Source organism: Oryctolagus cuniculus, chromosome 2 (genome assembly GCF_964237555.1).
Source record: "Oryctolagus cuniculus chromosome 2, mOryCun1.1, whole genome shotgun sequence".
NCBI classification, from domain to species: Eukaryota; Metazoa; Chordata; class Mammalia; order Lagomorpha; family Leporidae; genus Oryctolagus; species Oryctolagus cuniculus.
Window position 1 is genome coordinate 194,019,081 of NC_091433.1, and position 25,142 is coordinate 194,044,222.

At 50.1% G+C, this 25,142-nt stretch overlaps 1 long non-coding RNA gene across 1 annotated transcript; it reads right to left on the reverse strand.

Moving 5' to 3' along the window:
- Positions 1-2,982: 2,982 nt before the first annotated feature.
- LOC138848721 (uncharacterized) lies at positions 2,983-9,800 on the reverse strand. The gene is made up of 2 exons (XR_011386817.1): positions 9,662-9,800; positions 2,983-3,250 (listed from the first exon to the last, which is right to left on the reverse strand). It is a non-coding gene; the product is annotated as an uncharacterized lncRNA (long non-coding RNA).
- Positions 9,801-25,142: the final 15,342 nt, after the last annotated feature.

Sequence of the window (25,142 nt, forward strand, 5' to 3'; positions counted from 1 at the left end):
ATTCCTAAGACCTATATGTTGGGTTCTTTGATTGTTTCCCATATATCTTCAATGCTGTTTTTAAGCTTTTTGATTTCTCCTTCTTGTTTTTATTCAGACTCTAAAATTTCCAGAGATATGTCTTCTAGCCCAGATGTTCTTTCTTCTACTTCACCAACTCTGTTGTTAAGGCTTTCCATTGTATTTTTATTTGCTCTATTGAATTATTCATTTTTAGTATTTCATTTTGGTTTCTAAAAGAAATCTCAATTTCATGGGAGAAATTTTCACTCATATCATTTATAGTTTTCTTTAGTACATGCCTTTGTTTCTGAGTGCTTTTGAGTAATCCTATGATTAATTTTTGAATTCCATTGCTGGCATTTTGTCAATTGATTCATCTTTACATTCTTTTTTTTTTTTTTTTTTTTTTGACAGGCAGAGTGGACAGTGAGAGAGAGAGACAGAGAGAAAGGTCTTCCTTTGCCGGTGGTTCACCCTCCAATGGTCGCCGCGGCCAGCGCGCTGCGGCCGGCGCACCACACTGATCCGATAGCAGGAGCCAGGTGCTTCTCCTGGTCTCCCATGGGGTGCAGGGCCCTAACACTTGGGCCATCCTCCACTGCACTCCTGGGCCACAGCAGAGAGCTGGCCTGGAAGAGGGGCAACCGGGACAGAATCCGGTCCCCGACTGGGACTAGAACCCGGTGTGCCAGCGCCGCAGGTGGAGGATTAGCCTAGTGAGCCGCAGCGCCAGCCCATCTTTACATTCTAACATTGAAGTGTTGTTGTGTTATTTTGGTGGGAGGGCGGTCATAGTGTCTTCCTTATTATTGTTTCTTGAATATCTGCATTTATTTTTAGGCATTTGTAGAATTTTTCTCTGATGGCTTTTTATCTTAGCTATGCCTCTTTGGCTTAGTGGAATATCTACACTTTCAGTGAATACCAGAAGTGTGTGGTGGGTGTGGCCAGGGAGCTCTGGTCAGTGCTCCAGGATAGAGTGACCACTGACCAGAGGGTAACACCCAAGTTGGGTGTGGTAGCTCTCCTCTGGTTAACTGGATGGATAGGAATGATCACCTCTGTTGGTACGACCACCCCTCCTCTGCCAAGCTGAGGAATGCCCAGGTGTTAGTCCCCAGCGTGCTCAACACCCATCAACACCACCGTATGACCACACATATGATCTGCACCGCCCTTCCTGTGAGCACAGTTCCCTCTACTATGAGCTGCTGTAGGCAACCAAGGAGCTCTGAGAGTGTGCAGCAGCACTGCATGATTACCCAGAACTAGCCACACCCTGCCTCTTCTCACGCAGTCACCGTGTTTTCTCAGTCAGCTCTCAGGGCTCTCAGGGTCAAGGAGTGATGGTGAAGCCACTCCACTCCGCTAGCCCATCCTGTCTGCAGGGAGACTGAGGTGTCCCCAGAGCTGCTGTCTGTGTTCCAGCCCGGATCTTTCCAACCAGATTCAGTGTTGGTGGAGAAGGTGGGTTTTTCTCTCTGGTAAGATCTCTGGATCACAGGCACGCACAACACCTGCCAGCCTCAGCCGTGCTTCACAGTTGTGCTGGGTGCATAGGAGAGTCCCACAGCTGCCATTTCGCTTCTGTAGGGATAGCTCCCCCTCCCCTCCTGCTTCTGGGTGGGCGCATCTTGCATGGTGGACCCTCCCCGACAGGTGTTCTTGAACTGCTGCGATTGTCCCCACCAACTGGGTAGAGGGCGACCCCCATAACTGCTGGACGCATGCACACCAACTGGAGCAACCACTACCTACGTCCAAAAAAGGTGTCAGCCCTCCCACTACTGGCTGTAGGTCATCATTGTAGCGGGTGGGAAGGGCAGAGTGAGAGACACGCTGCTTCCCCCAACCCTAGGTGAACATTCGTCCCACTGTCCTGAGGGATCCAGGCTGGAATCAAAAAGGTGCAGTTCGCTAAGCTCTCCCTCCCACTGTGTCAACAGTGGCACGGGCCCGTGCAGTTCAATCTCACCTGGTTTTCCAGGGCAGGTGCCTTCTTCCCCACATCCAAGCTGCTGGTTCTTTTACTGTTTCATTGCATGTTGTTGCATGTCTGCAATTTCTGTGCAGGTCTGGGCCATTTCTATGGCTTTCGCAGGACCTCTCACTGCAATTCCACCTACAACTTTCATCCGAGAGTGCACTATCGCCATCTTTTTTTTTTTTTTTTGACAGGCAGAGTGGACAGTGAGAGAGAGAGACAGAGAGAAAGGTCTTCCTTTTGCCCTTGGTTCACCCTCCAATGGCCGCTGAGGCTGGCGTGCTGCGGCCAGCGCACCGCGCTGATCCAATGGCAGGAGCCAGGTACTTATCCTGGTCTCCCATGGGGTGCAGGGCCCAAGGACTTGGGCCATCCTCCACTGCACTCCCGGGCCACAGTAGAGAGCTGGCCTGGAAGAGGAGCAACCGGGACAGAATCCAGCGCCTGAACCGGGACTAGAACCCGGGGTGCCAGTGCCGCAGGCAGAGGATTAGCCTAGTGAGCCACAGTGCCGGCCCTATCGCCATCTTTTTAAACATTGATTTCACCCAGCTAAAATCGGACCACCCTGTCACTAGTCTGCCATCTTGGAACCCCCCCCCCCCCTTTATAATTTCTTGATCCAGTCTTTCTTTCAAAGTGAAATTCATTCAACCCACTCTGAAACATGGTGAGGAAAAGGGACGCCTACACTTCCCAGTGCCCTTGCTGGGGCAGAGGCTACCTTCACTGAAATGGATTGGGACTATGAAACCCTGAAAGTCATGGTAATGGAGAAGCAACCTATGTTCTCTCTGTTGGAATACTTACGCAGCCTTCAGATTTGAGAATTTGACTTTGCTACCTTGAAAGTGAAGGCTAGAAAAGTGGCAAATCCCCTTGACAAGCTGGTTTCCAGGAGGTGAGAATTTCACTTCCATTTGCCTGGGCCAGGTAGACCTTCGCGACATCTGTCACACTGTGACTTCCGACACCACGAGCAACACCAAAAGTAATGAGCAAGTGGGTTATTTCCCAGGGAAAACCCCGAATCCTCATACAGTTAAAAATAACTTGTACAGCATGGGAGAATCTCAAAGCAGTCAATGATTAACTAGAACGCGGATTCTGGGAAGCAACGGCAACCTGGTTGCAACATCAGCAGTTTCAGCTTTGAGTGCTGAAGAGTCGCATGGGTGTGATGACTGTGGTTGTCACTCACGCTAACACTTTCCAAACTTTCAGAAAGGAAGCTTCTGTGTCCAAATGAGCTCTTAGGTAGATCTGTCAAATACAAAGCAGATGAAAAGCGAAATTAATGTTTCCTTCATACAAATATATTTTATGAGCTCAAATTTATAACATTTTCTTATAATATCAAGCAATTACAAAATGAGATTGTTTTGGCACAGTTGAAACTGGGGTTATGGATGATAGCTCAGTGTGATTGCTGACATCTAATTTATCCTGGCACTTTGTTATGATTGTAGAAGATTAAAATATTTGATTCTTGTGGAAAAGTGGTTGCAATGATCATTTTTAACGTCTGCCTTGTATTCTTAGGACTTTCTTTATGAATCTGTTTCAATACATTAAAATACAAAGGAGAAAATTTTATGTTAAAATTAAGCCAATTGTCAGCAATACCTAATTCTCTTATAGTAAATCCACTATGTCTAACTGTTCTCATAGCCAAGTCATCAATCTAAACACTAGACATGTAGCAAAACCAATCAAGCCAGGCTGAAATGAAACCAGCAAAGAAAAATAAGTCATTTAGAGTTCCCAGACTACTTAAAGGGAGACACAGTCACCCAAAGGCATTCATACTGTCCCCTATTACTGCACAGATGATAAGAAAACGGCAAGGACATAAGTCACAGGCTTCGCCCAGTCCTGAGGAAGACACCCCCCACAGCTGCAGCAGTGCCCAGTACACTTGGACCCCAGGAAACACTCAGCCTTGGAGAGGACTCAGTCCTCTGAGGCCAGTGCACACTTGGGGTCTCTCCCTGCAATGACAATTGTGACCCAAACTTACCCACAAACACATAGGATGCCTGCAGGAGACTTTTACATCTGTTCTCAAATTGGCCAGCTTGGTAGTACAAATCAATGTATTGGTTACCTCTGGTGTGTTAAAATTTGCTATCAGAGCCCTGTGGACTGCCAACCTAGAGATAAAAATGGGGGGCCACATTTCTTCATGACTACCTGGCACCAGTGTCCTGTATCTAGCCGAGACTGGGGAGGGGGTGCCATTTTTAACATACATAACAGCTGTACCAGCTCATGGCCATGTGCCCAGCAACCAAACAGAAGGAGATGCCTGAGTCTGGCTGGGAGAATTGACAGGGAGCTGGGTGCTCGTGACTGTGGGAGCCTTGTGTTCTGGGACTGTGTAAACTATGGCTGTTTGAGGGCGCAGGGTGTGGCTGGGTCGTTGGGCAGTCCTGGGGCACTTTTACACACTTGGGGCTCCTCAATTCCCTGGTAAGGGTCCCTGCTTCTGGATCTGTGCTCACACCGGGGACTGCGTGGATCCTTTGTGTGGTTCTTGTGGCAGTGTGGGTGAATCTGTACCCACTGGGGCTGGCGCCCAGGCATTGCTCTCTTTGGAGGAGAGGAGGTGAACACGAGACTAAGACAACAGAGATGAACAAAATTCCCCTTTGATGAGAGAGAGAGAGAGAGAGGGAGAGAGAGAGAGAAGAGAGGGGAGAAATTTACTATACTCAATTTGGGAATCACCTTGGACACTGCCCTCACCCTGGAGCATGGAACAGGGCTCCCTGGCCACACCCAGAACACAGTTCAGGGTATTCCTTAAAGAGCAGACACTTCATTAATCCCCAGAGGCATAGTCCAAAGATAAAAGTCATCACAAGGAAAAAAGTAAGCCAAAAAGTATCCCCACAAACCCTAAAAATCAGCACAGAAATTCAGGAGACAAGAATAAGGAAGACAACATGGTTCCCCCAAAAGAACACATCAACACTTCAACACTAGAATCTGAAAATGAAGAGACTGAAGAAATACCAGACACAGAATTTAAAAAACTGCTTGTAGGGTTACTTAGAAGTAATCAGAAGCAAATCCAGGAACTAAAGAAATCCGTACATGACATGAAAGAAAATTTTTCTCATGAAATTGAGATTTTAAAAGGAAACCAGAATGAAATATTGGAAATGAAGAAGTCAATAGATCAAATTTAAAAAGCAGTGGAAAGCCTTAGCAACAGACTCAGTGAGACAGAAGAAAGATTATCTGAGAAGAAAAATCTCTGGAAATTTTACAGTCAGACAAAAAAAAAAAAAAGAAGAAATTAGAAAACTGAAAAGCAGTGTTGGAGATCTATGGGATACTATCAAATGGCCCATCATGCGGATCTTAGGATTTCCTGAAGGTGTGGAAATAAAGAATTGATTAGAGGGCCTTTTTAGTGAAATAATTACAGAAAGCTTCCCTAATTTGGGGAAAGAAAGGGATGTCCAAGGACAGGAAGCACACAGAACTCCTAACAAACGTGACCAGGAAAGATCTTCACCACGACACCCTGTAGTCAAACTCTCCACAGTAAAACAGAAAGAAGAGATTCTAAAATGTGCATCATGGAAACACCAGATTACTTCCAGAGGATCTCCAATTGGACCCATGGCTGACTTCTCATCAGAGATATATTCCAGGTCTTAAGAGGAAAAGCTGTCCCAGAATACTGTCCCCTGTGACGCTCCCCTTGGGATGCCCCACATCCCATATCAGAGTGCCTGGTTCAAGTCCTTGCTCCTCTGCTTCTAGCCCAGCCTTCTCCTACTGCTCATCCAGGGTGAATGGGTGAACGCAGATGATGGGTGAAACAGCAGGGTCCACAATGTTTTATTTTTAAGCATGACTTTGTGCATGTATATTTTTGTCGCACTGTTTTGTCATAATATTATAACAGAAATTTTCTCCTATGAACCTTTAGATTTTCATAGCTCTGACTTCCCAGTAAAAAACAAGCTGTTTAATTGTAGACACAGATGACATCTGACTTTCTTCTCCACTCTTCCCTCCTCCAAATGTCTAACTCTTTTGACAGCTTTGTTTTTTTTTTTTTTAATTTTGTACATAAGGAATGATGACTCCTGGGAAAAGAAACCTTCAAGATTACTCAGTTTAATACTATCTGAATCATGGGTTGAGAATTTCTGGGCCACATTAAGCCTTATTTTTAAAGTAATTTATTTTTATTTTATTTGAAAGGCAGAGAGACAGACGACAGATGACATTCACCCACTGGTTCACTCCCCAAGTGTGGGCTCAACCCGGGAGGCCTGAGCACTGCGGGATCGTGTGGCGATGGCGTTCTTTGGCAAGAAGTACTGAAGACAAGTTTCAGTGACCACGTTCGTTTATTAATGACCACGCACACCTTTAAAAGGGCAGGCAGAAGGGGTGTGGCTAATTCAGAGCAACACTAACTCTATAGGCTAGCACTGCTACTGGCACCGTTATGCTTCTCCAATCAGCTTGAAGCTAGGATAGTTTTCCAGGTGGTCCTAATGGGCCTGGGCTGCACCCGGGAGCTGTTTATCTGGTTGGCAATAACAGGGCGCTTTACCTGGGAGGGGAGGGGGAGTACCCGGGGCTCCTGCTGCTGCCAGCAGTCAGGTTGTGGGGTCCTTGCCTGGAGGCATGGTGTGCCCGGCCCTCTCAACCTCCTGCAAGGGACGCCTTGCCAGGTACAGTATCATCCACACCCAACTATCTGTAACAGCCGGAGCTGGGCCAGGCTGAAGTCAGGACTCGGGAGCTCCAACTACGTCTTCCATGCGATTGCCAGGTGCCCAAGTACTTGAGCCAATATTTGCTGCCTCCTAGGCTCACATCAGCAGGAACGTGTATCCACTGGAAACAGAGGAGTCAGGACATGAGTCAGGCACTCCAGTGTGGGGTGTGAGTGTTCCAAGCAGCGACTTCACTGCTGTGCCAAACGTTTGCCTCCAAACCTCATGTTTCTGATCCATTAAACACCTGTAGATCAACGTAGCATATAGCAGTCTGCCAATATGAGCCTTGACAACCACAGGATCAAGATCTTAGCAGAACAAGACCTACAGACAGAATAAAAAGAATGAAATCAGCACTGCTTCCCTTGGAGTCAGAGGCTATGTGACCCGTGTTGGTTATGGCCTGAACTGCATCCCCTCAACTCCCAGTGTTGCTGTCCTAACTCTCCTCAGTAGCAGAAGTCACTACATTTAGGAAAGGAGTCTTTAAAGGGGTAACTGAAGTGACCAAGGTTATGTGAGGTCATGGGGGTTGGCCCCAATCAGACCAGACTGATGTCCTTCTGAGCAGAAGTTAACACATAGATGGGGCAGAGGGAAGCCTGTAGAAGACACAGAGAGAGAGTCCACTTGCAAGCCAGGGAGGGAGGCCCCAGCAGAAACCAGCCCTGCTGGCACCTTGGCCTTGGACTTCAGGGCCTGAGAACTGTGAGAGTAATTTGCACTGTCAGCCCCTGGTCTGTAGTGGTTTCTCGTGGCATTGCTAGTTGCCTAGGGAGTGGTTGAACCCTGAAGAGAGACAGATTGCCTGGGTGGCACCCAACTGCACCCTTAATAATTCTGTTATGGCCTCAACCAACCCATCCATTCCTCTGGCTCCTCATCTGTGAATGGTGGGGGCAATGTTGTGGCATAGCAGGTAAAGGCTGTGCCTGTGGTACCAGCATCCAATACAGGCACCAGTTTAAGTCCCGGCTGCTCCACTTCTGATCCAGCTCCCTGCTGAAGGCCTGGGAAAGCAGCAGAAGATGGCCCAAGTGCATGGCCCCTGCACCCATGTGGGAGACCCAGATGAAGCTCCTGGCTCCTGCCTTCAGCCTGGTCAAACCCTGGCCATTGCAGCCACTTGGGGAGTGAACCAGTGGATGGAAGTTCTCTCTCTCTCTCTCTCTCTCTCTCTCCCCCTCTCTCTTCACTCATGAGAATATTGAGTGTTAAATGTGCAAAGAGCCAAGGAGCTGGATCTCACTGGGTCCCATTCCCCCACCAGTGCCCCACCCCCAGCCCTGCCAGTTAGTCCATGGGGCGGGTGGGAGGCAAGGGAGCAGGGAAGGATTTGCAGCCATCACGGGCGATTTTGATGATGGGAGTCAGAAAAAGAAAGTGAACAGGGAGGTGATGCCCAGCCTGGGCAGTCCCCTCAGCTTAACGCTCTGAACACCCCACATCAGGAGCGGATAAAGGTCACGCCCCCAAGCTTTCTCGTCCTGTTATTCTCATCACTGGTTTCGAGGACTCCTGCTGTGTTTTCTGCAGAACCTGCCATCTCCCCGTGGGGGAATGTGACAGCTACGTCTCAGCTCATCCTTCCAAGAGCTCCCAGTTCCACCAGAGCCCTTTGCATCCAGGTATTTCTCCTACAAGTTATGACTGGGGAGGTCCTCTCTGTACCTCATAGCACGGCATCTTCTTCAGAGAGCCCTTGTGATAAGCATGTAATTCTCGGCCGGCGCCGCGGCTCACTAGGCTAATCCTCCACCTTGCAGCGCCGGCATACCGGGTTCTAGTCCCGGTCGGGGCGCCGGATTCTGTCCCGGTTGCCCCTATTCCAGGCCAGCTCTCTGCTGTGGCCAGGGAGGGCAGTGGAGGATGGCCCAAGTCCTTGGGCCCTGCACCCCATGGGAGACCAGGAGAAGTACCTGGCTCCTGCCATCGGATCAGCGCTATGCGCCGGCCGCAGAGCACCGGCCGCGGCGACCATTGGAGGGTGAACCAACAGCAAAAGGAAGACCTTTCTCTCTGTCTCTCTCTCTCTCACTGTCCACTCTGCCTGCCAAAAATTAAAAAAAAAAGATAAGTATGTGATTCTCTCTCTCTCCCTCTCCTTCTCCCTCCCCCTCCCTCTCTCTCCCCCTCCCTCTCTCCCTCCCTCCCTCTCTCTTTCTCTCTTCCTTTCTCTCTCTCCCTCTCTCTCTCTCCCCCTCCCTCTCTCTCTCCCTCCCTCTCTCTTTCTCTCTTCCTTTCTCTCTCTCCCTCTCTCTCTCTCCCTCTCCCTGTCTCCCTCCCTCTCCCTCTCCCTCTCCCTCTCCCTCTCCCTCTCCATCTCCCTCTCCCTCTCCCTCTCCCTCTCCCTCTCCCTCTCCCTCTCCCTCTCCCTCTCCCTCTCTCTCTCCATCTCCCTCTCCCTCTCCCTCTCCCTCCCTCCCTCTCTCTCTGTCGCCTCCCTTCATAACCACTTGCAGTGCTCAGGCACTTGCTGAGCCATCCCTGCCGTCCATGGAGAGCTCGTGCCTGCAGGGGGCTGTCTCCCTGCACTATCACAACCCCCACGGGCAGCATTACAGCAGACCCAGAGACTGGCACTCAGAGAGCCCACTCGCCTCCCCAGGGCCTCATAACCGGCAGGTGAGGCAGTCCGGATGCAAACTCAGCCCTAAGAGCAGCTTATGCACATCCCACCTCCTCTTCAGGAGACAGACCCTGGTCTCTGTGTCTGCTTCACTTGGCCTTAAACGCTCAGTGCAGTGAGGAGGAACACAATGCCCCACCAGGTGATGCTCCTGGCCAGACGCATGGTGCACGCTCGGGCCCTTGTTCCGTTTCTCACCAGCAACCGTGACGGCTGTGTGTCTTCCACGTTACAGCGCCTGGTCTCCCTGCTCCTCCCTCCTCAAGCCTCTCCCTCCCAGGAACTTGCCTGTACCGGATTCCGGTCGCCTGAGTCCGTGGCTTGTATTTGCAGGCATCTCCTCTCCCCAGTGGAGGCTGGAATGGCTTCTTGGCCTCTCAGCAGGCTGAGCCCCTTCTCCCCCGTGACACTCATGAGCACGGACCTGGCTCAGAGCCAGAACATTCTTCTACTCTGGGGCCCCTGGGTCAAGTCCAAGCTCTGGGCTAAGACTTTGGACAGTGGCTTCCTGCCGGCTTCCCCCAGGGGGAGTTGTGGAGGAGGGAACATCTTCCAGGATCTGCCCAGAGATAGGGCCTTGTCTGTATGCCCTGTGGCTTCCGGCAGGTTCTGCCTCTTCCTGGGTCTGTGACCATGAGCTCATCAGTGACCTTCTCTGAGCCTCTGGCCCCTGGTCCCTGGCATGGGAGTGACAGTGACAACATAACCAGTGGTGTTCCTGCCAACCCCAGGTGCTGAGTACCTCACAATGTGGCCCCAGCTGGAGTGGAGGCCTCTCAGAGAGATCAAGTCCACAGGAGGCCCTCGGCCCAGCTCTAGGGTGTTCTCAGAAAGGGGGCTGGCACACACAGGTGCAGAGGGAAGATGATGAGGACGGCCCTACAAGACAAGGAGTGAGGCTCCCCCTGGAGCAGACCCTTCCCCGTTGTCTCGGGAGGAGCCCACTCTCTGACTCCGTCATCATGGCTTCTCCCTGCAGAGCTGCGGGAAAATAAATGGACGCTGTCGGAGCTTTGTGACGGAGCCCTGGGCTGCTAAGGTATAGCCACAGAGGGTTGTATGGGATTACATGAAAACCACAGTCACTCAGTGAATCCCCAAAAACACAGTGCACGCTTGTCTCTCTCATTGTATCGTCAGTGACATCATCCCCACTGACACTGAGAAGTGAAGTCATGTCTTGTCTGGAAGCCCGTGCCAAGGTCTTTGCCTGCCTCCTATCTGAGCAGGGCGCCTGTGGAGTGTGTGTGTGAATCTGTATGGGTGTGTGTACCTGTGTGTTAGTGTGTGTCTGTACATTTGTTTGTGCAAATCTGTATGTGTGTGTCTGTGTGTGTTAGTGTGTGTCTGTATATTTGTTTGTGTGAATCTGTGTGAGTGTCCGTGTGTGTGCATTAGTATGTCTGTACATTTGTGTGTGTGACTGTATGAGTGTGTGTATGTGAGTGTGCATTAGTGTGTCTACCATTGTGTGTGACCCTGTACGTGTGTCTGTGAGTGTGTGTTAGTGTGTCTACAGTTGTGTGTATGAATCTGTATGAGTGTGTGTCCATCTGTGTGTGTGTTAGTGTGTGTCTGTACATTTGTGTGCGTGAATCTGTATAGGTGAGTGTCTGTGTGTGTGTTAGTGTGTCTATACATTTGTGTGTGTGACTGTATGAGTGTGTGTCTGTGAGTGTGCGTTAGTGTGTCTACAGTTGTGTGTGTGACTCTGTATGAGTGTTTGTGTGTGTTAGTGTGTCTGTACATTTGTGTGTGTGACTCTGAGTATATATCTGTGAGTGTGCGTTAGTGTGTCCACAGTTGTGTGTGTGAGTTGCATCTCTCCTCACCTCTTTCCCAGACACCGAGGAGCTGTGCCTGCCTCGGGACGGTCACAGGTCCCGTCTTGGCCGTCCTCGACGTGGCTGTGATGAAGGTAATGATCAGATGGCATTTTCCCACGAGACAGTGCACAGGCCCTGCCATAACGGGGCTGGGAGGCAGCATTCGGTTCTGCTCGCACTGCTCCCTTCTGTGAACAACGGTGAGGAGGGGTCTGAGGAGGCCTGGAGCCTTTCAGGACCCGGGGTGGGCTCCCACCCTGACGGCCGCAGTCCCCCATCTGTGGCAGCCCAGGCTTGCTGAACGATGCACACATCCCTTCCCGAAGAAGTTGTTTCTAATGCAGTTTAATCATCCCGCTGCCATACGATTAGCATTTTCAAGTGGCTCTGAGTTAGCTGAAGCAGATGGTTGATCTTCTCTTACGGTGTTCGACTTGGACATTCTATCATTTCTGCATCTAACTCTGTCCTGGCAGTGCTCACAGAGCCGTTCCAAACGTGGCGCTCTGTGTTTTGACTTATTTAATGCAGACGTACTTTACCCGCAGTAAACATGATTACCAAAATACTTTCACTCGAGAGCTTCTGCTTTCCTCGCTGGTGTAATTAGTCACACTGCACTCGCTCTGCATTTCGGGGGAAAGGGAGGAAAAAAAAAAAAAAACTCCGCACGCAGCATCTTGCAAATGTGCCGGTACTTCTCCCCAGCTGCTGGCGTCACTCTTCTGAGTGTCAAACTCTTGAAACAAGGGCAGAGGAGCGGAAAGTTCCCGGAGCTGTCACCTGACCACACCTTCAAAGGCAGCCCCGGTGGAAGCTGCACAGGGCTTTGAGAAGGGAAGCCTTGGAGGCTGAGACCGTTGTCCCTAGCGGCTGCTCCGAGAGCACCAACACCGGGGTGCAGGGTTCCTCCTCGTTATTTGCGGTGAGAAAAGCCCTTTGGGTAGCAACAGCGACACAAAATCACGGAATGCCTTCTGCTTTACAACGGGCTTTTCCACTTGATTTTCTCAACAATTAGGTACAGAAGGAGCTAAGTGCTGCGGGAATCAGTGGGTGAGCGGAGTCAGCTCGGTCTGGGTTCCGACCCCTATCTTAGCCAAGACAGCTAGTTAAACGTTCCTTGCCGGGTTATAGGAGGTGCAGAGTTGACCTTTGTACAGCTGCGACAAGAGGCAACAGCGCAAGGCAGGTTTCAGGAAGGAGCACCCTGATGTTTTTCAGATCAAACAATGGCAGCTCAGAGAGTTTGCAGCCTGTGCGCATCCTGTTCTATCAAACTCATCCAGATTTCAGCCCAAGTTGTTTTTCTTTTAATCGGGGCAAAATGAGTGTGCAGTGAAATGCATGGACTTACAGCGCTTGATTTCATTTGATTTGAACCTCCGGGTCAGGGCCGGACTCCAGCCTCAGCCATCCCAAAGCCACGGCAGGTGCAGGCAGCTTCCTCTTAGAGCTCCTGAGTCCCAGCCTTAGCCCCCAGCCCCAGACTGAGTCTCCCCTGTCTGCCTATGGCAGCTCAGTCTCCAGCACAGGACAGCACACACAACACACACATGCACACACACGCCCAGACTCCCACAGGTAGACCTACACACCACACAACCCTCACAACCATCTATAAATTCAAGGGCATCTAAATCCCTTTTTGCTGGACTTGTTGTGTAGCACCTGGTTTTTATCCAAAAAATAATACATGGTTCGTCAGATCAGCCTAATTTCCTTTTTTGATCCTTTTTTTTTTTTTAACAGGCAGAGTGGACAGTGAGAGAGAGAGACAGAGAGAAAGGTCTTCCTTTGCCGTTGGTTCACCCTCCAATGGCCGCTGCGGCCGGCGCACCGCGCTGATCCGATGGCAGGAGCCAGGAGCCAGGTGCTTTTCCTGGTCTCCCATGGGGTGCAGGGCCCAAGCACCTGGGCCATCCTCCACTGCACTCCCTGGCCACAGCAGAGAGCTGGCCTGGAAGAGGGGCAACCGGGGACAGAATCCGGCACCCCAACCGGGACTAGAACCCGGTGTGCCGGCGCCGCTAGGTGGAGGATTAGCCTAGTGAGCCGCGGCGCCAGCCCTTTTTTGATCCTTGTGACCTAGAAGTGACAAGACTCCTCTGACATACTCAAAAATTGGAGAAAATGCCACTCTGTACACAAAACAGCTTAGCAGGTTCTTGTGCCCTGAGGGTGAGGGAACAGATAGCAAAGGGAGTTAAATCATTTCTGGGGTCGCAAATCTATTAAATGTCTACATTTTAGGCCAAACCCGCCTGGCTCCAGCGTGCACTCTCTAACCACCTGACATCACTGTTTCCAGGAAACAGAAATGACATCTGTGTTCCACAGGTCCAAGTTTCATCACTAGGTGCCGGGGACCAACGTCTGCCGAGTGTCTGCACAGAGACGCCCTCACCCAGGGAGTGAGGGCTCAGCCGTAGGACACCTGCTCACTTCAAGACCTTTCTGGGAAACATAGCTTAGCTATGCAAGCTCTCAGCCCACCTCTCACAGTGCTGGGACCATTTATTTCACCAAAATGACAGCTGAAGAGTCTATGGAAGGAGAAAGACAGAGAAAGTTCATGTCATTGGGTTGTAGGCTCTGATATGGAAATAAGTCTGTGGCCTTGATCCTACTTCCAGTTCCATCTTTGATGCTGTCGCATCTCTGCCCCCTCTGGAGACCAGCAGGCCATGGCTCCACTCTGTGATAGCCTCACGGTGGGAAGTCACCCCACTCAGAGTGGAGCCCCGTCTTCCCCGGGGGAAATTCAAGCATTGGACTTACAAGCAAGAGACCGGATGGCATAACTTCTTGGAAAAGTGTATTCAATGGGGCAGAAAATGTGTGAACTCTTGATATTTCCAGAATACTAAATAAGCTTCTCAAGACCTCCTATGCTTCCTGAGGCTGCCTGTGCTGTCAGTGAGGGGGGGTTTTGCAGCATACTCATTTCCAACAGGCATGATTACAAGAAAACCAACACGCTCTGGAAGACAAAGACAAAACTCAGGTGATTTCCCAGAACTGAACACTCAGCAAAACGGTCGGGATAGCAACATTAGGGAAGGTGGGGCTTTGACGGACACATGTGGTCCTTCCAGCACTTCTGTCACAGCATGATTACTGCACTGAGTTGCGTTGGTTGGCAATTAATATGGTCTTCTACAAAAGCAAAGCAGGGTTTCAATACTGATCCTTTTCTTAAAGAATGCTACTACCCAGTATGTGTAAATGACTGCTTTTAAGGTCATTTTGTGACTTTAAAGTCATTTCTACCCTTCATAACCCTGTTACCGTCCACTGAAGAAGTATGCCTACCAAACACAGTGCAATCCCAGTAGTTCCCTGTAACAATAGGAAACGCTTTCTAGAAAGAACATACTGGAGGAATACCAGGTGCTAACCGTGGCAGCGGCAGCACTAACACATGGATTTCTCGTCATCTCACTCACTGCTTTCAGTCCCTGATACCTTGTGTCCCTTACCTGAGGGAAACCTCACCTCCTTGTCTGGGCGTTCTGCCCCTAGACCGCCTTACTAGGACAGAAGTAAGTAGTAAGTGGTAAGTAGTAAGTGGTAAGTAGTAAGTAGTAAGTGGTAAGTAGTAAGTGGTAAGTGGTAAGTAGTAAGTGGTAAGTGATAAGTAGTAAGTGGTAAGTAGTAAGTGGTAAGTAGTAAGTGATAAGTAGTAAGTGGTAAGTAGTAAGTGGTAAGTAGTAAGTGGTAAGTAGTAAGTGGTAAGTAGTAAGTGATAAGTAGTAAGTGGTAAGTGGTAAGTAGTAAGTGGTAAGTAGTAAGTGGTAAGTGGTAAGTAGTAAGTAGTAAGTGGTAAGTAGTAAGTAGTAAGTGGTAAGTAGTAAGTAGTAAGTAGTAAGTAGTAAGTGGTAAGTAGGGCTTCTCCTGAAGCCCACATAACACACATATACATATATTTAATGGGGGGGAAGAACAAGCAGAAATCAACACGGTTTGGTCCCCTCGTCTGACACAGGGAGCCAACAGGCTGGGCCAGGGCCGTGCTGTGGTCGCAGGAACTGATGTGTCTCCAAGGCTGGGCCAGGGCCGTGCTGTGGCCACAGGAACTGATGTGTCTCCAAGGCTGGGCCAGGGGCTTCCCACCTGCCCCGCAAGCCCTCTTGACTTCTGTGCTGAGGGCACTATGGTAGCTGCCTGGAAGCATCTAAGGCAGCCTGGACTCTTCATTTTTTGTGTATTAATTTCATAATCTCTCTTATTGCATTGAGTTTTTCTATTTCTTCAGTCAGTATCCAGGTTCAGATCTTGGCATATCTAGGTCTTTCCAATAAACTTTCCTAGTAAGCATCTCTGTTACTAAGCCTGTATTTCCACCTCATCATGTACTCCCCTGGATATTCTAGAAACAATAGTCTTTAATAATCATTCACTATTTAATACATTTTGTTTAGCATGGACTAAAATCAAGAAAGTGAGGTGATTTCACTTAATTTTACAGGAAGCCCGAATCAAAGAAAACTATATATGGGGCCAGTGTTGTGACCTAGCAGGTAAAGCCATCACACTCAACATCAGCATCCCTTAGGGGCACTGGTTCATGTCCTGTCTGTTCCACTTCCAATCCAGCACCCTGCCGATAGCCTGGGAAAGCAGCAGATGGCGGCCCATTCACTTGGGAAGACCTGGATGAAGCTCCTGGATCCTGGCTTTGGCCTGGCCCAGCACTGGCCACGGTGGCCACCTGGGGAATAAACTGACAGATAGAAGATCTCCCTGTGTCTCTCCTTCTGTCTGTACATATGACTTATAAAATAAATATTAAAAAAGAACACCATATCAGTATAGCAAGAACATGGCATTAGGAGCATGTTGCTGGGGTGAGAAGACTCTGCAGCGTGATGAGAGGAATTCCCACGGGTGCTTGACTCTGCCATATCAAAGCTCCAGGCAGTCACCTGCTCCCGTGAGCCTCAGGCTTGTCATTGATCAGGGGAGGTGGTAAGAACACAAAGGAGAGCTAAGAGTCTGCTTTGCTCTGCTGGCTGCAATGTCACCTCTCTCGGAGCTTGTTTCCACGCGGAAGGTGAGAAATTCACCCTCCCCCAGGGTCCGGCGGGGAGTCCGCCCTCTCTGCTGGGCGCTGACTCTCCAGCGTCAGTGCAGGAGCTGTTGTGACCTTCTCCTCCAAGATGCTGCCGCGGGGGACCCTGAAAGAACCCCAAACTTCCATCTTCAATGCTGCGACACTTAATGCTCACTTAGGCCAGCTTCGGAGCAGGAAGGTCTGGCTGTAGCCTCAAAATGATGAGCAACACTTTTTCCCCCTTAATCCTCCAACTAGTAGCAAGAACCAACACGAGCAAATCTCAATGGCTCCCTGTGAGATGGCTGACAGTGTCTGGAAAAATCAGGCTGTAGCGATATCAGCGACTATACATGTTATTAGCAATGCAGCTCATGGATCTCTCATCATCTCATGTCCTTCAGTCTCTGGTTTCTCCTCTCCCTCATCTAAGGGAAGCTTTACCTCCTTGTCCGGGCATTTAACCCTCTAGACTGCCTTACACACACTCACCGAGGACAGCCAAATCTTATAATGTCCATGAAAAGTCAACGGCATCATGTAATCAGAACTGCGAAGATATGCTGTCTGAATTAATACATGTCTGCATCAAAGCTGGTGTTGTTTGAGAAACCACGGATGTGTCAGGTTATAGTCCCTGTTGACTATTCACATCATTACTAGGTAATTCTACTCTTCCCATACCAACCTTTGCCCCTTTCTGTGGCTCTTTCCCCTGAGAGTACACCATAATATTTTGGATATTTGAGAAAAATGCAGACCCTGTAGTGACAGTCTTATATCTCTGTTCCTCAAACTACAAAGTCCTTGCAAATCTGCTCTTTGTGCTGTAGGAGCAATTCTTACCAGGACCCCCAGTCTCTGTTAAGTCCAGTGACCCTTTCTCAGTTAGTAGCCTACTTGGTGACAATATCTGACATTGGTAAAACTCTTTTCTTCTTAAACAGTTTTTAAATACCTGGTTCCAAGAGAGTGCATGCCCTTTCATTCCTCCCTCTCACTGTCTAGTCCAAGGGAATCCTTTCTCACCCCTGAAGTGTCACCAGCTCACTTGCAGATCTGGGGCAGCTGCATCTCTTGCTTGCCAAGATCAGCGTTTGCATCTCAGGCTGGCCCAGAAAGCCCAGGTGACGCGCATATTCCATGTGCATGTCCAGTTGGGAGCTTCTCCTTCCCACCGGGCGGGTCAGGATCCTGCAGGAGACCGTGAGTGCCGGTGACCACACTTCCAAGAGACGGTGATGCTGTGTGGGGATGGAAACAGGCCAGGGAATCTGCACTCTTCAAAAGAACCCAGAATGATCATGAAAACAACTCAGTTTAGGAAACTATATCTTGTCGGGAAAGGAAAGAAAATGGATCAAATACATTACAGTCTTGTAGTGTAAGAGGAATGCGTATGGATTAAGACATCTTTACCAAAAAAGAAAAGAAGTATCCTGAACAGCAAGAAAATTAGACTCAAAATGTACGAGATAGCTTTTCATTAAAAATTAAACTATGCTGAAGAAACAAGAAATACATGATTATTTAAAAACTAAATGACAGTGTCATCTTAACAAGCCCGTCAAAAGTAGGCAATCTAAAATTCCTCTTTGTTGGTAGTCCAGTATTGCCTCTCTTATAAAGATAGTCTCCTTCAAGTATCAGGGCTACTATTTCATTTAAAGGAAATTCAGCCTCCAAGCTCCCAGTTGGGCCAGAGAAATGAGACAGTGTCAAGGCTGTGACCAACCATAGAAGATTAAGCAGGGACATTGTGAAACCATGAGTCAGTTTGGCAGGAGTAGTCCACATTTACTTATTTTACCATCAACACGGCTGGGCATGAAATGGTGCAGTGGAAAATCACACTGTGGAGGTGGGCACGGTGACACCACTGGTCTCCAAGCCTGGCTGGCCTGCTGAGATGCGGTGTGAACGGCTGGACAGTGCCCAGCAGGGCAAGTGGGGCAGCAGCAGCAGACACAGGGGCTGCAGAGGCCGGGGTGAGCAGCATCGCAGGGGACAGTGGGAGGCACACATCCTCCCAGGAGACACGTGCTCCATACAGCCGAGGCCGTGGAGAGATGGAGAGCCTGGTGGCCATTTGTGTGTGTCCTGCAGAGCCATGTGCATGGACAAGTGGGGCATACTTCCCATGCTGGAAAGTTCCAGAACATTCTAAGAGGATATTCAGTTTCAGACCTGAGAAATGTTGCCAGGTTCTTTGGAAGGGTGAAGACCTAAGACTATCCTGACTATAGAATATTTGGAGCCCCTGAGTTTGAGGCTGGGAGGGGGGTCTTGCTGGAGAAAGGGAAGGAGGTGGGGCATTCCTAAGAGTTTAGTTTCTCCAAGGTGTCACTGCCTCCCTTGATCCTCATGAAAAACCTGCGAAGTGGCTGTTTCTGTTCCCATTTGACGAATGAGAATGAGTTACTTGGGAGACGCCGAGGCAGAGTTGGACTGGAGTCCCTCCAGCCCGGAGTCTGGGTTCTCCTTTACGCCGTGAGTGTTGACAGTGCCTGGCACAGCCTGCACACCTTTGTTCACACTGTGAACACCCTGCCTCTTCCATTTCCAAAATCGTGTTGAGCCTTCCCTTCTATCTGGATGTGATAGTTTGGGTAAGGTTGAGAGAAAATAGTCGATCCTGTCAGTTAAAGAGGAAATCGAAAGTGTGTTTGGCACCACCCTAAGAAAGAGAGAAAGAAAGAAAAGAGAAACCCAAGGTCAATGCAGTTTGCACTGAATTCTCAGTAAGATACATAGAAACGCTTCCCCACCAACAAAGACATTGCTTGGTGACAAGGCTCCGTGGGAGAGTGGGTGCCAGCGAGGCCTGGCTTGGGCGTGAGAATTCACTTTTTCCTACATCCCTCTCCAAGCCTAAGGCAGGAGACAGAGGGATGCCAACAGGACCGGCAACACGAAGACACACTAGGACCTTTACCGGAAACCACGACAGTCCTCAATCCACTTCCAGGACCTGCATGGCAATGGGAAGACGGGTGCCTTAGCCAGAAATGGGCGCCTCCGTCCACGGGGGAGCCACGTGGAGGCTGTGCTGCTCTAGGGAGAGGCAACACCTCCTGGCACATTTGCAGCCGAGCTGACGCTTGGTTCCCTGGACCCTGTTGGAAAGTCAGACAGCGGCAATGTTCCTACCACCTATGGGCGCCTGTCAGTCTGGCCAAGTCTGGGATTCGGTTTAAGGAGTTGTCTTTTCCAGACGAACTAACCTCAGCAACCCCCTGCAGCATCAGGATTTCCCAGACAAATGAGTAACGGAGAGATGAAAGAAAGGAGGGGGTGGGAGGAGGGGCAGGAAGTTATGTGTGCAGGGCCAAAGAAATCCAGGGGTGAGAAAGGAAAGAGGGTAAGACCTTGTGTCCAGGCATGCTCAGATTTGGCAGAGAAATGGCCATTCTAGGTGACATTTTGGAATTAGATTCAAGCATTAATCAGCAAGGGATTGCTGTGAGCTGGCCACTTACAGGTATTCAATCTTTTTTTTTTTTTTTTTTTTTTTGACAGGCAGAGTGGACAATGAGAGTGAGAGACAGAGAGAAAGGTCTTCCTTTGCCGTTGGTTCACCCTCCAATGGCCGCCATGGCCGGTGCACCACGCTGATCCGATGGCAGGTGCCAGGTACTTCTCCTGGTCTCCCATGGGGTGCAGGGCCCAAGCACTTGGGCCATCCTCCACTGCACTCCCTGGCCACAGCAGAGAGCTGGCCTGGAAGAGGGGCAACCGGGACAGAATCCGGCGCCCCGACTGGGACTAGAACCCCGTGTGCCAGCGCCGCAAGGCAGAGGATTAGCCTGTTGAGCCGCGGTGCCGGTCCGGTATTCAATCTTAATGCCCCTTCCCAAGACCCAATGAGGCTCAGGTCATTGTCTGCAAATGAGGTGATGAGACTCAGAGGCACTCTGCAACTCACGCAAGGGCACGCCGAGGGCAAGGCTTGGAGTCAGGTCTGAAATCCAGACCTGTGCTTTCCAAGTGCTGCCCGCTCTCTTCCTGGGACCCCGCAGCGGGGAACTGCCCAGCTCCAGCGGGGCCGTGGAAGCTCCTCCCTCCATGGTCTACGTGCAGCACACCTGGGGCAAGTGCTCCCCCTTTCCATCCCTTGGGGGCAACGGACTCCTGGAGGAAGAATTATCACCCATCCCCAGCAGGGCCTTCTGGTGGTTGCAGGTAAATCATTCTCCAGCAGGACTCCAGCACCGCCAGGGTGGAGTTCAGACCACTGCTGGTCCTGCAAGGGCTGATCCCTGCGTGGCTTCCGAACTCATCTCTGCCTCCCTGCGGGTGGAAGAGTCACCCTGGCACTTCTGCAGTCATGCTTTTCTACATTAAATGCCCTTCGACCGCCTGGTCTCCAGCCCCACGTCCCCATTAACACCCTGCTTCTGCCTTGCTAACTCCTCCATGTCACCTGCACATGAAGTGTCTCCACGCCCTGCTCTTGACTGAGCCAGTGCCCCTCCTTGGTTCTCTCGTCAAAAGCAGGGCTGCCCCTGCGGCAGTGTTAGCTCTCTGGACTGGGACTGCGGCTTATTTCTCTGTGTCCTTTGGCTGCTCTGAGTTTCCACCTAAACACACAACACAATCACCAGACATAGAATTAAACAAACCCAGCAGAAAGAACGACGGGAAGCTGGACACGCTGATGCTTAAAAAGAACCGGAGGTGGTTGTGCCGCCTTGAGGTTTGCGCACACTTGAACTTGAACCTCAGCGTGTGGGACAGGCGGGCCCAGGTTCTCAGCCCTCTTGCCTCCCTGGGCAGCGCAGGGCCAGTGCTCGCCTGGGCTGGGAGGGGCAGCAGCAGGTCTTCCCGGTGCGCCCTGGGCAGAGCCACTGAGCGCCTCCCGCCCCCACCCCAGCGCGCTTCCCGTCTGCCTACTCACATTTGGTTTGGCCTTGTTCTTGTCAGGGAAGCTATTTTCTCTCACAACATATGCTCATTTTCTTATTCTCCCCGTCCTTCTGAAACGCTCGCGTCTCTTTTGACATTTGTCAGAACGGCTCAACCTTAGGACTGTGCTTTTCAAAGTTACTCGTGGAGGGGCTCGGGGAGACCGAGACCTGCCCTGAGTTTGCTGCTCCAAACACCAGGTGAAGGATGGTGCTCGCACTGACGGCCCCTGGCTCCTCTTGAATTGGAGTGGATGCAGCTTGAATGGGCCTGGATCCGCTCGACACGAGGGCCCCTTCTGCCAGCCCTCCGGAGTCAGCCCGCAGCCTCTCTGGGGCACGTCCAGGTACGGGGCTCACGTCACCCCCCACACAGGTGATATAGAGCTCCCTACTGCATACTGGAGTAATCATCAGAAGCAGAGGAGCTCTGGACCTGCACAACAATTTTGTAACGATTTATTTGAATATTTATTTGAAAGACAGAGCAGCAGAGACAAAGGCTAGGGGAGAGGGGTCTTCTGTCTGCTTGCTGGCTCACTCCCCAGCTGGCCACAACAGCAAAGACTGGGCCAGCCCAAAGCCAGCAGCCTGGAACTCCATCCTGGTCTCGCACAGGGGTGGCGGGAGCCTAAGCACTTGGGCCATCTTCTGCTGCCTTCCCAGGTACATGAGCAGGAACTGGATCAAAAGTGGAGCAGCTGGGACCCTAACCAGCACTCTGATAAGGGATGCTGGTTGTGCAAGTAACAGTAGAACCTTCTACACCACCACGCTCACCCCGGTAGGAGCAGGCGCTACAAAGGGGCGCTCGCTTTTTACGAGCTCACATCACCTACATTGTCCTTTGCTGAGTGCGATACAGCCTGGATCCACAACCAGGCCCGCGTGGGCTCTGAAATCCACCCTTCAGAGCTGTGCACGGTCTCACCCTGACGTGATGTCAGCGCTCCACATCCCCCAAGTCCCCAGGCAGTCCCTCCCACTGCGCTTACCCCAGGGAGCCTGCCAGAGGACGAAATAAAATTTCCAGGCAGCTTTGGCTGTGCTCCCTGCGATGGTTCGTTCTTTCTCTACTCATAAGGGAAAGAGGCAAAGTGCCCCTCCACCTGGGTCCACTCGCTGCGCCTGGAATTAACTCCCACGCCAGCTGCTAAGGCTGCCGCCGTCTGCGGGTGAGATTTGGCTTGCTCACCCTCTCTTCCGAGCTGCAACTGGGCCTGGTCTCATTAGAAGCCGCGTGGCCTCCGTTGCTGGCACCGTCACTGTCCCCAGAGTCGGCCAGGATGACGTCAGCCTCCTCTGGTGGCCAGCAACAGATTTCACTCTGTTTTCAAATTTGTGCTCTCTCCTTGCTGCCTTCTGATTCTGCCTCCTAGCCCGGGGGACACAGCTCCTATCTCGTTTGCAGACAGAGCTGCCTCACGTTTGGACGATGTGGTCTCACTCCTCCTTCTAAGCTCCAGGTCCCTAAACCCACGTGAGTCAGGAACAGCCTTCCCAAGTAACATCTTTCTGGTTCAAGTTTTGCCTGAACACCTTGAGCAGACACTGCCGGCAGCGATGCAGTTTTTGGCAGACGCGGGAGCGCGGTGCCTTCCTACCAGATGCTTAGGAGAGTTTGAAGAGCTCGCCCAGGACGTTTTGTGTTCAAAAGGCTGATCAGCATTCCGCGGGCTTGACCCTCGCTCGGCTGTGGGCATGCAGAGGAGGCTGGGAGATAAAACTGACAGGTCTGGAAGCAAGCTGCTTTGGTCTTGCGATGGCATTTGTTGGGACTATTCCAAGAGTGTTGGCTGGGAAGGGGTCTGGCACGTGCTGAATACCTGTGGGGGAGGCTCATGGCACCCTCACAGCAGGCGAGTGGGTGTGCTGGCAGTGCCTCTTCTAAGCTAGGGGGACAGGGAGACCTCGGACTAAGAGGTGTGCACCCAGTGTTGCTCGGATGGTGCAGGATGCAGCCGAGGTCTGTCTGGGCCGAGTTTGCTCTCCTCAAAAGCACTGTGTACCCTGGACTTTTTTCTGCTCATAGACGCAAAATGTGCTTACTGTAGACAACATGAAAAATACAGAAAAATGTAAGCAGACGCTCTACAGCACCTTTAACCCATTTTTTTTTTTTTTTGACAGGCAGAGTGGACAGTGAGAGAGAGAGACAGAGAGAAAGGTCTTCCTTTGCCATTGGTTCACCCTCCAATGGCCGCTGCGGCCGGCACACCACGCTGATCCGATGATAGGAGCCAGGTGCTTTTCCTGGTCTCCCATGGGGTGCAGGGCCCAAGCACCTGGGCCATCCTCCACTGCACTCCCTGGCCACAGCAGAGAGCTGGCCTGGAAGAGGGGCAACCGGGACAGAATCCGGCGCCCCTTAACCCATTTCTAAAAGCCATCATTGACATTTTGATTGTTTGCTGTGATATTTTCCTGGGTAACTTAGAGATGGATATAGGTATAGATACAAATAAATATATAGATGGATCAAAATGTATTTAAACATGCACCACTATGAGAAATTTGGAGGGTGGGCGTTGTGGGATAGCAGGTTAGGCTTCCATCGGAGGGCTGGCTCGAGTCTCTACTGCTCTGTTTCTGACAGAGGCCCCTGCTGCTGTGCCTGGGAGGCAGCAGATGGGAGCTCCAGGACCCAGGTCCCGGCCACTCAGCTGGGAGACCTGGACGGTGACCCAGCCTGGACGCTGCAGTCCTTTGTGGGAGGGAACCGGAGGATGGGAGGCCTCTCTGCCTCTCGCTCACTATCATTGTGCCTTTCAGTAAATGAATCTTGAAAAAATAAGGTTGACTTCTTTATTTTTCTATTTCACAAGTAATTCTCAGATAACTCCTTTGATTTGTTGTCCTCAGTGCCTGGAAGTGCTGGATAAGAATACTTACCTGTTTATGACACTAGGTGCACGCATCAACGTGGTTTCTGGATGTACGCCACTGTCAAAGCCATAGCAATGCGTGACCATGTGCATCTCATTGTCTAAACAGGCACTAATGTAACTGCTAAGGTCTTTGCTTATCTTCTTAAAAGTAAAATAGCAGCTTAATGCCCAAATCACATTATTAAAATGATTGAATATTTTTCAAATTGGTTATTCTGGGTCTGTCTTTTTTTTTTGGGGGGGGTCATGTTCAAGTTAATTATTTATTTATTTTTATTTTCATTATAAAAGCTTAGATATTTCTGTATTTAGAACTTTTCTGATTTTATGCATTAACACTATGTTTTCTTATGTAGATCTTCGAGTTCTGTCCTCAGAAATGAAGAGCTAAGCTCCCCATCATAGCCACCCTGGGCAGCAGTGCATAACCCCTTCTTTCCTAGCAGCCTTTGCTCACTTGGGAAGTTCCTTTTTCTTTCTGTCTTGTAGATAATTTTTTTCTTGGACTGCTGAAATAGCAAAGAGGGTGATTATGAACAAGGTGCAATACTCATTTCATTTCCAACTAACAACCAGCTCCAACAAGACAATGCATCCGCAATGAGTGATGTCCATGATGACCAAGGAGAGACTGCGGCTTGTCCAGGAAGCTCCTGTAGGTGTCCGTCTCAGGTGAAGACGGACGGCAACCAGGCCCTTGTCCTGGGATCTGGAATATCATCAACTTTAGAAAAAAAAAAAAGACTTGATTTTCATGGATCTCCAAAATCTTGCCTGTGATTTTGGCTTTATCCTGGGTTTTTATTGCTGTTAATTAGTATGGAATCTTCCAAGAAATGGCATATAAAGAAAACATGTTTTCTTTTGTTTTAGTTAAGATGAACCTCCAAAGGTTTCAAGGAAAATGTACATTAGGAAAAAATTATTCATGAATTAAAAAGTTTTGCACCCAAACATAATTTTTAACTCCATTTTCCCAGAACTTTTTGATTTTTTGAAATCTCCTTCAGTGGCTAATTTAAAGGAGACATTTAAAAAATGTAATAACTTAAAAATCCTCAAATAAGAGATGTTTAAGGATTATGTGATCCTTCCAGCTGC